The 14,184-nt window shown below is 37.4% G+C and overlaps 1 pseudogene; it reads right to left on the minus strand.

The window, feature by feature from the left end:
* Window positions 1-3,318: 3,318 nt before the first annotated feature.
* LOC122739480 lies at window positions 3,319-14,184 on the minus strand (annotated as a pseudogene).

The raw sequence follows: 14,184 nt of genomic DNA on the forward strand, positions 1-14,184 counted from the left end.
CTCCATTTCCAATTCCTTGCCACCACAAAAAGAGTAGCTATAAATATTCTTGTACACGTGGGTCCTTTTCCTTTTTTTATGATCTCTTTGGGAAAAAGTTGGTCAGAGCTTCTTGAAAGAGGACCTCCTCCTAAACCCAATTTCACCACCAGGTCAGGGAAGCAAACTATTTTACTTGCTCATCCTATTTCTAGGACACAAATTACTTCACTGACTTTTAATTACCTAGAATTAGTATAATCTGATCCTTTCTCTGTGCCCTCTTATGACTGTCTCACTTTCATTTTGGAGAATACAATTTATTCTCCAACCTCAAGTGCCCAGAGAACCCCATTTCTCATCCTGGGTCTGCTATTTACCCATGTTATCTAAGTCTCCTAATCTATAAAATGAGGGGGTTAGATTAGATCATTTTTAAAGGCTTTTACAGCTCGAAATGAATGACCCTACTATGATCAGACTGACTGACGGTTCTGTATACACTGCTTACAACATACTGCTTCCTTCCCACACTTAGGTTAACTCATTTTTTAAAAAATTCTGGGGTGGAACAAGCAAGACACTGGCATAGGACAGACCAGCATGACAAGCCCTCATCAGAGAAGGTGCTGTGTTCTACGAGCAAAGCAGAATTAAAGTAGCTCAAAAAAATTAGATGGTCAAATTTAAAGAATCCAACCCAAATTTTCACATGAACAACTTGTGCCTGACCTGTGGCAGATCATTCCAAGCTCATATTGATCTGATCAGTCAGTCTGATAACTTGAACTTGTAACTTGACTCTAACATAGTGATGTCATCTTGTTCCTCTTTGGAAACGAAGGACAAAAACCAATCAAGGTTACCACGTGTATCTTGAGGCTATTCACCCCAAATTCATTTTCTGATTTTTACTTTCCTACTTATCTCATGAAAGAACCTTTACTTTTGAATCTAAACCACATTAAAAGATTAGCACCAAATCAAAGAAAAAGACCTATATGTACAAAAATATTCATAGCTTCTCTTTTTGTGGTGGCAAAGAATTGGAAATGGAGGGCGTGCTCATCAACCGTGTAATGGCTAAATAAGTTGTTTATAAGATTGTAATGGAATACCATTGTCCTATAAGAAATGACAAGGTTTAGAAAAAACCTGGTAAGACTTATATGAACTGATGTGATGTGAAATAAGCAAAACCAAGAGAACAATGTTACCCAGTAACAGCAATATTGTAAGGATGGGTTGTGTGATAAATAGTGGTAATACTGAGTCAAATGTGTTGTTGTTTAGTCATTCAGTCATGTCTTACTCTTCTAGACTCCATTGGGGATTTTCCTGACAAAGATACTAGAGTGATTTGCCATTTCCTTCTCCAGCTCATCTTGCAGATGAGGAACTAAGGCAAACAGAGTAAAGTGACTTGCCTGGAATCACATAGCTAGTAAGTAGCTAGGCTGGATTTAAACTCAAGAAGAAGAGTCTTTCAAGGTATGAATAATTTAGTGACTTTTGACAGTTACAAATTTCTTTCTGGAATGGCTAGAACATTAACAGAGCTCCACCAATAGTGTACTAGTGTGCCTGTTTTCCCAAAGCTCCTCCAACAATTTATCATTTTTCATTTTTTATATTCCTTATCAATTTAATGGGTGTGAGGCAGAACCTCAGAGTTCATTTCATTTGCATTTCTCAGCTACTGATTTGAATTCTTTTTCATATTTATTGACAATCTGTATTTCCTCCTTTGAAAACTATGTATTCATATCCTTTGATCATTCATCCATTGAAGAATGGCTCTTGTTCTTATAAATTTGAATCAACTGTTTATATATCTTGGATATGAGACCTTTAGCAATGATTTTTCCCAGTTATCACTTTTCCTTCTAATTTTAACTGCATTGGTTTTGTTTGTATAAAACCTTTTTGATTTGGCATAACTGAAATTATCCATTTTCTGTTCTGGAATCTTTGTTATCCATTGTTTGTTCATGAACTTTTCCACCATTAATATTTGTGAATGGCATTTTCTTCCTCACTCCTCTACTTTGTTTATGATGCAACTCATTAAGTTTAAGTCTTACATATATTTGGAGCTTTTTTGGCATATATGTGGTCTATACCAAATTTCTGCCAGTCTGTTTTCCAGTGTTCCCATTAGTTTTTGTCAAATAATGAGTCCTGACCCCAGTTACTGGAGTCCTTGGGTTTATCAAATATTATATACTGTATTTATTTACTTCTTTGTGTTGTGTACTTAATCTGTTCCACTGATCAACCCTAACCTTATTTTTTATGCAGAACTGAATAGTTGTTTTGGGATGTTTTTCCACATTAAACTCTCTCAAAATTCTGTGACAATTTAAAAAAATGTTTAAAATAAGTTTATTATTTTCCCAATTACATGTAAAAACAATTTTTAACATTCACTTTTTAAATGTTGAGTTGCAAATTCTCTTCCTCATTCCTTCCCCTCCCCACTCCCTGAGAGCCACTTGATATATATTATACATGAGCAATCATGCAAAACATACTTCCCACATTAGTTATATGAAAGAAAACAGACCAAAAAAACCCAAACCTCATGAAAAAGATAAAGTAAAAAATAGTATGCTTCAATATGCATTCAGACACCATTAGTTCTTTCTTTGGAGATGGATAACATTTTTCATCATGAATCCTTTGGAATTCTGTGAGGTTTTTTCTATTTTAAAATGACTGATTTTTAAAACTAATAACTTAAAATTGCCACAAATCAAATGATCCACAAAAAACATTCCTTTTTCCTGAAGCTTTTATGATCCATTGTGACCATTAACCAGTCTTTTATTATTAAACCCAGATGGCCAATTGAGAAAATAGTTCTGAGACCATACTTTTACCACTGATTAAGATTTGAGTAGCAGGTGTTGCACAGGATATAAATTCAGCCTTCGAGGCAGGTTTTGTGACCTTTCCAGCTTCAGCAGTTTTCTTTTCAATTGCCTTGATGACACCAACTGCGACAGTCTGCCTCATATCATGAACAGCAAAATGACCCAGAAGAAGATAATCAGAGAAGCTCTCTATACATATAGGCTTGCCTCAAACCAGGTCAATGATGGTAGTATCACTAGACTTCGGGAATTTAAGGCCACCTTCCAACTTCTTAACAGAAGGACAAGCAATCTTCAGTTGTGAGTTGTGGGACAACCCAGAACAAGTGGATAGCCAGCACTGATTTGACATGAAAGGGTTCGGGATAATGACCTGTGTGATGATGCCAGCTGCTTCCATAAGTGAGTCATTCTTGTTCTCACCAATCACATTACCACAGTGGACATTTTTGACACACACATTCTAGATGTTGAAACCAACATTACCCACAGGCAGAACCTCATTCAAATTTCATGATGCATTTCAACAGGCTTTACTTTAGTCGCAACACTGACTAAGGCAAAGGTGACCACCGTGCCTGGTTTTAGAACGTCAGTCTCCCCATGGCCAGTACCACCACCACCAATCTTGTAGATCTCTTGGAGGGGAAGATACAGGGGCTTGTCAGTTGGACAAGTTAGTGGCAGGTTACAATTCAAAGCTTGAAGCAATATAGTTCCATTAGCATCACCATCCTATAAGTGGCTTTCCATCCCTTGAACCAAGGCATATTAAAGCTTGGTTCCGGCATGTTGTCACCATTCCAATCTGAATTCGGCACAAGAGCTACTATGTCAGGATTGTAGCTGATTTCCTTAATATAAGAAACTGACTTGCTTGAGAATTTCCTCATACTGCTTCTGGCTGAAGAGGGGCTCAGTGGAATCCATTTTTATTGACAAAAGCTCTTTCACATCTAGTGTGCAGGGCAGAAGGGTGTGCTTACAGGTCTGTTCATTCATTAAGACACCAGCTTCAAATCCACCAACACCAGCAACAACAATCAGGATGGCAAAGGCAGCCTGAAATATGCCTATCATCATGTTTTAATAAAGTCTCTGTGTTCTGGAGCATCAATAATGGTCCCATAATACTTGCTATCTCAAATTTCCACAGGAACCTATTAACAGTGAGTCCACACTTACATTCAGCCTTCACCTTATCCAAGACTCAGGCATATTTGAAGGATCCCTTTCCCCTCTTAGCAACATCATTCTCCAACTTCTCAATGGTTCTCTTAACAATTCCTCTACATCTGTAGATGAGGTGGCCAGCTGTAGTGGACTTGTTAGAGTCTATACATCCAGTGATGACAACGTTAAGTCTTTTTCTTGCCAATTGTTGTAGTTTAGTGATGGTTTTCACACATAAGTTCTCTGGCAGCAAACCTGTTAGAAAAAAACCACTCAATAGTTTTGATGACTATTGTTTTGCTATATTGTTTGAAATCTGATGCTGGTGGTGGGGTGCTATTTTCTCTGAATTTTCACAATACCTTTGGGAAGAAGATAGGCAGGAAGAGAGTGGTCTATCTGACAATGTAGTCAACTGTTGTTAAACAATTTGCTCTAGGTTGCAAAGTAGGCCTGTGAGTGAGCCAGGAAACTCCATTATCCCAATACAGGATATCACACATTGGGTCAAATATCTCACACACTGCAGTGATTCTTTTTCAAGTCTTGTTCTTGTTCTCAGGAGAGAGAATATCTGAAGGATCTAATTCCCATAGTGAAGATGTAGACTGCACTTCTGACATCTTTGTCAGCTCTTGCTTTTCAACAGAATATTCAAACTTAGTCAAAGAAGGAAAGAAATAGAGATAGAGATAGATATATATACACACACATTTAATATACACACATACACACTCAGTTGAGTATAGAAATGAAACTTACCCAATAGAGAAATAGGAGGGGAAGGGAAAGAGAAAGGGTGGGGTAATAAAAGGGAGAGAACATTAAGGAAGGCAGTGGTAAGAAGAAAAATAGACTTTTGAAGAGAGACAAGAAAAGAAGAAGAAAAAAATGGGATAGGAGGAAATAGACAGTTAGTAATAATAACTGAATGTAAATGGGATAAGTTCACTCATAAAAAAGAAGATAGCAGAATGGATTAGAAATCAGACTCCCAGGGCAGCTAGGTGGTGCAGTGGATAGAGCACTGGCCCTGGATTCAAGAGGACTTGAGTTCAAATCCGGCTCAGACACTTAACACTTACTAGCTGTGTGACCCTGAGCAAGTCACTTAACCCTAATTGCCTCACCAAAAAAAAAAAAAAATAGAAATCAGATTCCCTATGTTGTTTACAAGAGACACACTTGAAACAGAAAGACAGAGTAGAATCTAATATGCTTCAGTTACAGTAAAAAAAAAGGCAAGGGTAGCAATCATGATCTCAGACAAAACAAAAGCAAAATAGACCTAATTAAAAGAGATAATCAGGGAAACTATTGTTGTTTTTCCTTCATTCTCAAAGAAGACAACAGATGATGTCATGGCTTGCAGTAAATTGAATTTAAGTGAGGGAGGACTGTGCAAAATCACCAACTTCATTTTCTCCTTCAGAGCCATCGGGGTCCAGTGGCAAAATCTATATCAGGACAACTAGAGATGGCCCCAGATAGTTAAAGCAATTGGAGTTAAATGACTTGCCCAGAGTAATATAGCTAATAAATGTCTGAGGTGAGATTTGAACTCGGATCCTCCCAACTTCGGGGCCAGTGCTCTAACCACTGCACCACCTAGATGCCACAATTAGGAAAACTACATTTTGCTAAAAAGTACCATAGACAATGAAGTAATAATTTTACAAGTTTCTCTGACAAATGTTTCATTTCTCAAATATATACTGAGTATAGAACTGAATCAAATTTATAAAAATAAGAGCCATTGCCCAATTAATAAATGATCAAAAGATACAAACAAGCAGTTTTCAGAATAAAACATTAAATCTATATATAATTACATGAAAAAATGCTCTAAATCATTATTGATTAGGGAAATGCAAATTAAAACAATTCTGAGACACCACCTCTTACCTATCAGATTGGCTAACAGGACAGAAAAGGAAAATTACAAATGTTGGAAAGAATGTAGGAAAATTGGGACACAAATGCACTGTTGGTGGAGTTGTGAACTGATCAAACCATTCCAAAGAATAATTTGGAACTATGCCCAAAGGGCTATAAAACTGTGCATACCCTTTGATCTAGTAATACCACTACTAGGTCTATACCCCAAAGATATTTTTTTAATGGAAAAGGACCTAAATGTACACAAATACTTATATCAGTTCTTTCTGAGGTGCCAAAGAATAGGAAATTGAGATGACTATCAGTTGGAAAATGGCTGAACAAGTTATGGTATATGATTGATGATAGAATACTATTTTTCCCTAATAAAAACATTTTATTTATAGTTTAGAGTTCCAAATTTTAATCTCTCCATCCCTCGCTCCCTGAGATAGTAGCAATCAGATACAGGCTATATATGTGCAATTATGTAAAACATTACCATATTAGCCATTTTGTATAAGAAAACTTTAATTTTTAAAAAAATGGAACAGGGGGCAGCTAGGTGGCACAGTGGATAGAGCACCAGCCCTGGATTCAGGAGGACCTGAGTTCAAAACCTGCCTCAGACATTTGACACTTACTAGCTGTGTGACCCTGGGCAAGTCACTTAACCCCAATTGCCTCACTTAAAAATAAACGAAACAAAGAAAGTGAAAATAGCATGTTTCAGTCTGTGTTCCATCGATATCAATTCTTTCTTTGGAGTTTTATAGTATGTTTCATCAATACTCTTTTGGGATTGTCTTAGATCACTATATTGCTGAGAATAGTTAAGTCATTCACAGTTGTTCATCAAACAATATTACTGTCTCTGTGCACAACATTCTCTTGATTCTGCTCACTTCACTATACATCAGTTCATACAAGTCTTTCCAGGTCTTTCTGAATCATCCTGCTTGTCATTTCTTATAGCACATTAATATTCAATCACCATCACATACGACAGCTTGTGCAACCATTCCCCAATTGATGGGCATTCCTTTGATTTCCAATTCTTAGCCACCACAAAAAGAGCTGCTATAAATATTTTTGTACAAATAGATCTTTTTCTCTTTTTTGGGATGTCTTTGGGATATAAACCTAGCAATGGTATTCTGGATCAAAGGGTGTGCACAGTTCTATAGCCCTTTGGGCATAGTGATGGAATACTATTGGTGTTATGAGAAATGATGACAGGATGCTTTCAGAAAAACCTAGAAAGGCTTCCACGAACTGATAAAAGAAGCACACAGTAACAGCAATATTATACAGTGATCAATTGTAAATGACTTAGCTCTTCTCAGTAATACCTAAGACAATTCCAAAGGACTTTTCATGAAAAATGCTATCCACCTCCAGGGAAAGAATTTATGGTATCAAAATACATTTAAAATGTTTTCTTTTTTTATTTTATTTTTTCATGGGTTTTTCTGGGGGGAGATGTGTTTTCTTTCACAACATGACTAATATGGATATATGTTTTGCATGACTACACTTATATAACATATAACAAATTGCTTGCCTTCTCAACGAGGGGAAGGGATAGAAGGGAGAGAGAGAACTTGGAACTCAAAATCTTAAAAAAAAACAGTTAAAAATTTGTTTTACATGTAATTGTAAAGAAAAATTGAAATAATGAAATAGAGGACATTCAAGCATTCATGATGAAAAGACCGGAGCTGAACAGAAAGTTTGGCTTTCAAACACAACTTAAGAGAAGCATAAAAAGTTAAACATGAATGATAAATCATAAGGGACTAAATAAGGTTAATCTTTGTACATTCTTATGTGGGAAGATGATACATGTAACCCCTCAGAACTTTATCATCACCAGCAGTCTTAGAGGGAATCTACTAAGACAGATGACCTCCATATATTGATATGGATCTCAAAGAAGAATAGAAGGGTGAGAAAAAAGAATGCATTATGAGAGGAGGGAAGAATAGAGAAAATTATCTCACATAAAAGAGAAACCCAAGGAAGATGGGAGGTGTAGCAGGTAACACTTGAGCTTCATTCATAACTGGACTGATTCAATGAGGAAAAATATACATTCACAATTCTGGGTACAGAAATTTATCTTACCCAAGAGGAAAGTGGGAGGGAAAGGGATTAAGAGAAAGTCAAAAGGGAGATAAGAGGGAGGGTAGATCAAGGGAGGCAGTGGTCAGAAGAAAAACAAACTCTTAAGGAGGGCAGAGGGTAAAAAAAGAGGATAAGAGAATAGTTGTTGCTTGTTCTTCTTTCTCAAAGAGGATCATGCCCTCAGAGGATGTCTGACTTGCAATTGAATTAGATTTAAATGAGGAAGAGCTGAGAATAGGATGATGGGAAATACATAGTTAGTAATCATAACAGTGAATGTGAATGATAAACTCACTCATAAAACTGAACATAGCAGAATAGATTAGAATCCATCAACATGTTCTTTACCAAAAAAAATGAAACAGGAAGCTAAAATTGAGTTAAAATAAGAGACTGGGGCAGAATCAGCAGAAGTTTAAAAAAAACAAACGAGGGGGCACAGAGTAGTAATCAAATCTCACAGTACGAGCAAAAATAGATCCCATTAAAAGAGATAAACAGGGGCAGCTAGGTGGCGCCATGGATAGAGCACTGGCCCTGGATTCAGGAGGACTTGAGTTCAAATCCGGCTCAGACACTTGACACTTACTAGCTGTGGGCCCTGGGCACGTCACTTAACCCCAATTGCCTCACCGAGAGAGAGAGAGAGAGAGAGAGAAGAGAGAGAGAGAGAGAGAGAGAGAGAGAACAAGGAAAACTATATTTTATTCATAGACCATGAATTAATATAAATATTGAACATGCACCAAATGACATAGCATGGGAGGGGGGGACGAGTCCTCAAACCTCTTATTAAACCATAAGAATTCTACACTTTCAGGCAAAAGGCACTTCATTCTTACAATTTTTCAAAGATTTATCTATGTTCTTGACTAATTTTATTCTCCATAATTCTTACCATATCATAGCCTTACTTCTACTTGATACCGGGGTTGGGACATAAACGAGGAATGAAGAGACTATTAAAGTTTAAAGTGGCTAACTAGCTATCAGGATGGACACACCTAAGAGGTAAGGGAAGATTAAATTCTATAGCAAGAAAGTCAGTTAAGAGTACCTTACTACCTGAGCTAGGAGACAGAGGTTAACTCCAGAGGTCAGAACTATCATTCCAAAAGAAAATTCTCCCTGGCTCTCAGGAATCTTTACCCTACCCCACCCCATCCCCAAAGGGAACTTTCCATAGTCAGGTGGTCACCCTATCTGTTCCCCCACCATTTGTCCTCCATAAAAGTTTTGGCCTTTCTTCTGCTGGAAGAGCAAGATGTCTCTAAGATATCTGCTCCCCTCGAGGGGAGTTTAGACTTCCCTCTTGGTCACTTTGTCTATTGCACAAATAAAAGACTATTTTATTCTAAATTAATTGTGTGTGAGAGTGTAATTCTTTAAAGAGGAATACTGAGAACCCTCCACCACCTATTTCCCCCATGACATACTGAAATACAATTTTGAACTAAATCTCACTTCCACTAATTTTAGCACAAGTTTACAACATTTCTAACCTACCTAAACAATTAATTTAAAAGACAGTGGTATTATTAAATTTCACTGACTTTTTAGTTGTATTCTGATCTTAAAACAAGCTGTACTCACAGCAAACTGAAAACTCACTAGTTCTAGTATGCTTTTCTCTTATTAGTAAAGTCACTTTCCTTTTTTCCACTAAAATAAATTGATTACTCTCCACAGAAAGAGTAATAAAAGCAAATTTACAGAAGCAGTCAAACCACAATTTATTCTAGAGTCTCTGATTAGTTTAGGTCACTTATTTTTCTGCAACTGGGAACAATGATTCCTGTCTTATTTCTGAGTCTTGTCTGCCTCCTTCTCTCCCTACCCAGCTTGGCCAAAGACATAAAGGCATAAAGAAGTTCTGCAGAAAGTGTTTACAATGTATATTGTTTAATTATTAAGACAGAAGTACAGATAAGCAGACACATAAATGTACTTGTTGACAAGGTTTTTCTTTCTTATTTCTTTTCTTCATTATTATTTTATTTTATTTTTTTGCAGGGCAAAGAGGGTTAAGTGATTTGCCCAGGGTCACACAGCCTAGTAAGTGTCAAGTGTCTGAGGCTGGATTTGAACTCAGGTCCTCCTGAATCCATGGCTGGTGCTTTATCCCTGTGCCACTTAGCTGCCCCTTTCTTATTTTCTAATCAGTATACTTAATAAATTCGAGAGCAAGTCTTACGTTTTAGTTATAGTAACTGAAAACTTATCTTCTTTGGACCAGATTAGGGAACCATGTGACATTTCATGAAATTTGCGCGCTGAAACTTTGGACCATAATACTGGTTTTGAAGTCCCCTCTTAAATACCTAGTGGTAAAAGTCTTCTCTTCCTAACCTCACTAAAGATTTTGGGAGCCAAGTTCCTGCTAGAAGGGTGTTTTAAGGCTATGATCTTCTAGGCTTTCTGCTTAAGTGTACACTCAAGACAAGAAATCTGAGCATTGTAAAGACTAGTTTTAAAGGTATCTCTTATTTATTGCCTCAAGAGTCTTTTACCCCTACAGTGGAGGGGAAAAGGTAATTATATCTTTCCCAACAGAATGGGGGCTTGCTATCTTCCCCAACAAAATTGGGGCAGGGTTTACATTGGCTCAAAAGAAATTTGGGTTGACCCCTGAAGGGGAGTCCATCCTCTAAGTGAAAAAGGTAAATTCACAACCATTGAAGTGAAATAAGTAGTACCTATTTTTGCTTAACTATATGCCAATTAAACTGACAATCTAAATGAAATGGACAAATATTTACAAAAAATATAAGTTGCTTAGATTAACAGGGGAAGAAATAGAATACTTTAATAACCCTATCTCAGAACAAAGAACAAGCCATAAACAAGCGACTCGGTAAAAAAATAATAATAATAAATATATATATATGTGTGTGTATATATATATGTATATCCCAGGACTAGATTGATTTATAAGCAAATTCTACCAAATAATTATGAAACAAATAATTCCAATGCTATCTAAACTGTTTGAAAAAGCAGGTAAAGAACAAGTCCCACCAAATTGCTTATGTGAAACAAATATGATATCGAGACCTAAACTAGGGAGAGCCAAAACAGAGAAAGAAAACTATAGACCAACTTCCCTAATGAACACTGACACAAACATTTTAAATAAGATACTAAAAGGAGATTACAGCAATATAGTGTAAAGATCATATACTATGACCAGGCTATATTTTATACCAGGAATGCAGAGCTGGACTTACCCTGATCAACCCGATAACTCACCACAGTTCCAAGAGACTCATGATAAAAAATCTCATCCACCTCCAGTTAGACAAATAACAGACTTGAGGGCAGACTGAAGAATATTTTTTCCTTTTTTTTCTTGCTAATGCAGAAATTTGTTTTGCATGACTTTATATTTGTTATGGGTATTATATTTCTTGCCTTCTCGATAGATGGGGAACCAGCTGGGGAAGGGAGAAAATTTGTAACTGAAATAAAAGAAAAAAAATCTAAAAGAAAAAAATCTATTTTTATACATAAAGGATATTTAAAATAACTGCAGACAGTATAAAATGCTTGGGAGTCTACCCCACAGTGATTTCTTTGACCCCATTCAGCATGAAGCAGTTACAGAAGAATCTTTGCCCCTTTTTCCATATATATATATATATATATATATATATATACAGAGAGAGAGAGAGAGAGAAGTGGGCCTAATAGAAATGTTATGGGGCCTAGTACCAACTGTGACTAGACTTAGTTCTTCTCAGCAATACAATGATCCAAGACAATTCCAAAAGACTCATGATGGAAAATATTCTCCACATCCAGAAAAAGAACTATGAAGTCTGAATGCAGATCGAAGCATGCTATTTTCACTTTTGTTGGGTTTTTTGTTGATTTCTTCTTTCTTGTGGTTTTTCCCTTTTGTTCTGATTCATCTCTCACAACATGACTAATATGGAAATATGTTTATGTGAGAAAATTATTCATAATAGGGATTTTGGAACTTTTAGGGGTTCTTCTGCTGAGAGAGCCTGGCTGACCTTTTGAAGGTCAGCCCAGCATCAAGAAGTTCCTTCACAAAGCCTTGTTCCAGCCAGAGGATCTGAACTCTGACCTCAGCATGTTCTATTCATGGACTGCCTTCAAGTCATGTCAATCAATGGACTTGATTGCTATCAGCCAATTAGCTTGGGGTGGTGTGCCTGTCTTCCCGACTACAAGGAGCCTCTGCTCTCAGAGGCACAGGAACTTCCCTTTGGGGCCTGAGACTCGTAGGTGAAAGGGGATTTTTTGTTCTTCTCTCTCCTGTAGATCCTAGCTAGGCTTTCCCATCTTTCAGAGGCACGTGTTCTCTCTTTACTAACATCTAATATAATTTAATAAATGCTTAATGCCAAAAACTGGTGCTAAAGGTTCTAATTGATAAGAAAACCCTAGATAATTTTCCCTACACTTAGGACAGAGATAGACCACCACACATTTAGTTTTACTCATCACATTTAACATGATTGTACTGTATAACCTATATCACATTACTTGCTATCTTTGGGAGAGAGGAGGGCAGGGAAGGAAGGAAAGGAGAAAAATTTGGAACTCTAAATCTTATGGAAATGAATGTTTTTTGTTTGTTTTTTTGTTTTTTGTAAGGCAAGTGACTTGCCCAGGGTCACACAGCTAGTAAGTGTCAAGTGTCTGAGGCCGGATTTGAACTCAGGTACCTTCTGAATCCAGGGGCCGGTGCTTTATCCACTGCGCCACCTAGCCACCCCTGGAAATGAATGTTGAAGGATACCCTTACATGTAACTGGAAAATAGAAGAGGTATCTCCAAACAACAAGAAAAAAAAAGAAAGAAAGAACTGTGGAGTATAGATGCTGATTGAACCATATTATTTCTTTTGTTTTGGGTGCTGTTTTTTTTTTCTATTTTGAGGTTTTGCATCACTGCTCTGATTCTTTTTCTTGTAACAGGATTAATGCATAAATAGGATTAATGTTATTATGTGTATATATATATATAGTGTGTGTGTGTGTGTGTATATATATATATATGTATGTATATGTATAGAGATATATAGATATAACCTATATCAGATTACCTGCTGTCTAGGGGAGGGGGGGAGGGAGGGGAGGGAGGGAGAAAAATCTGAAATTGTAAAGCATGTATAAACAAAAGTTGAGAACTATCTTTACATGTAACGGAAAAAATAAAATACCTCATACATGTAACTGGAAAATAAAATAAATGTTTGTTGCTTTAAAAAAAAAAAGTCGGGGGCAGCTAGATGGCGAAGTAGTTAAAGCGCTGGCCCTGGATTCAGGAATACCTGAGTTCAAATCCAACCTCAGACACTTAACACTTACTAGCTGTGTGACCCTGGGCAAGTCACTTAACCCCCATTGCCCCGCAAAAAAAAAAAAAAAAGTCCCAGTGTCCCAGCCATTCTTTTTTCTAAGTTCCTACCTGTGACTATTTTGAAGTTACCATGAGATTTTAAACAGCCACAGCACTCCTTCCTATAATAAGAATGTTTCTTAGCTACCACGGTTCTACCAATTCAGTTCTTGGAATAAGGCTCTGGATCAGGTTCTTCTCCTCATGTGCTATTGGATGGGGAGACTTAGTCCCTGTCATCCTCTGTGTAGACCTGGAGTGGATTATGTACCAGAACACAGTCCAGACACTTCTGATCTATAATCCCCCCATGGAGGTTTCCCCGGGACCAGATCTGCCTTCTTCCACAGCTCTGGCCTGGAACAAGGAACAGGACAGGCTTAGTATCCAGCTTTGCCTGCTGACTAGACCCAGGGTCAGTACCTGGATTCACCCTCTGCTTCAGTCTGTAGCTTATATCCACTTTCTCAGGCTTCCCCTAACCCTAGTTATGCTGTCCTTGTCCATTTCCTCACTGTAGTCACCTCCTGGAGGTTCAGGGCTTCAAGCCTCAGCCCCTGGTGTTGCCTGACCTAGCTGGTGCTATCTTCCTTCAGTCTTCAGCTCTCCTACAAACTCCAGCATCATGCTGGCTTCATTCATTTCCTTGTGCAGTTACACACCTGGATATCGTGCTTGGAAGCAGCCCCACCAGATGTTTGATTGGGTTCAATTATAGGCAGAGACTAAACTTACTTTGTGTCCCATCCTCATCCCCAACCTTGACTTTGACATTGAACAT

The sequence above is a fragment of the Dromiciops gliroides genome, chromosome 2, assembly GCF_019393635.1.
Source record: "Dromiciops gliroides isolate mDroGli1 chromosome 2, mDroGli1.pri, whole genome shotgun sequence".
NCBI lineage: Eukaryota > Metazoa > Chordata > Mammalia > Microbiotheria > Microbiotheriidae > Dromiciops > Dromiciops gliroides.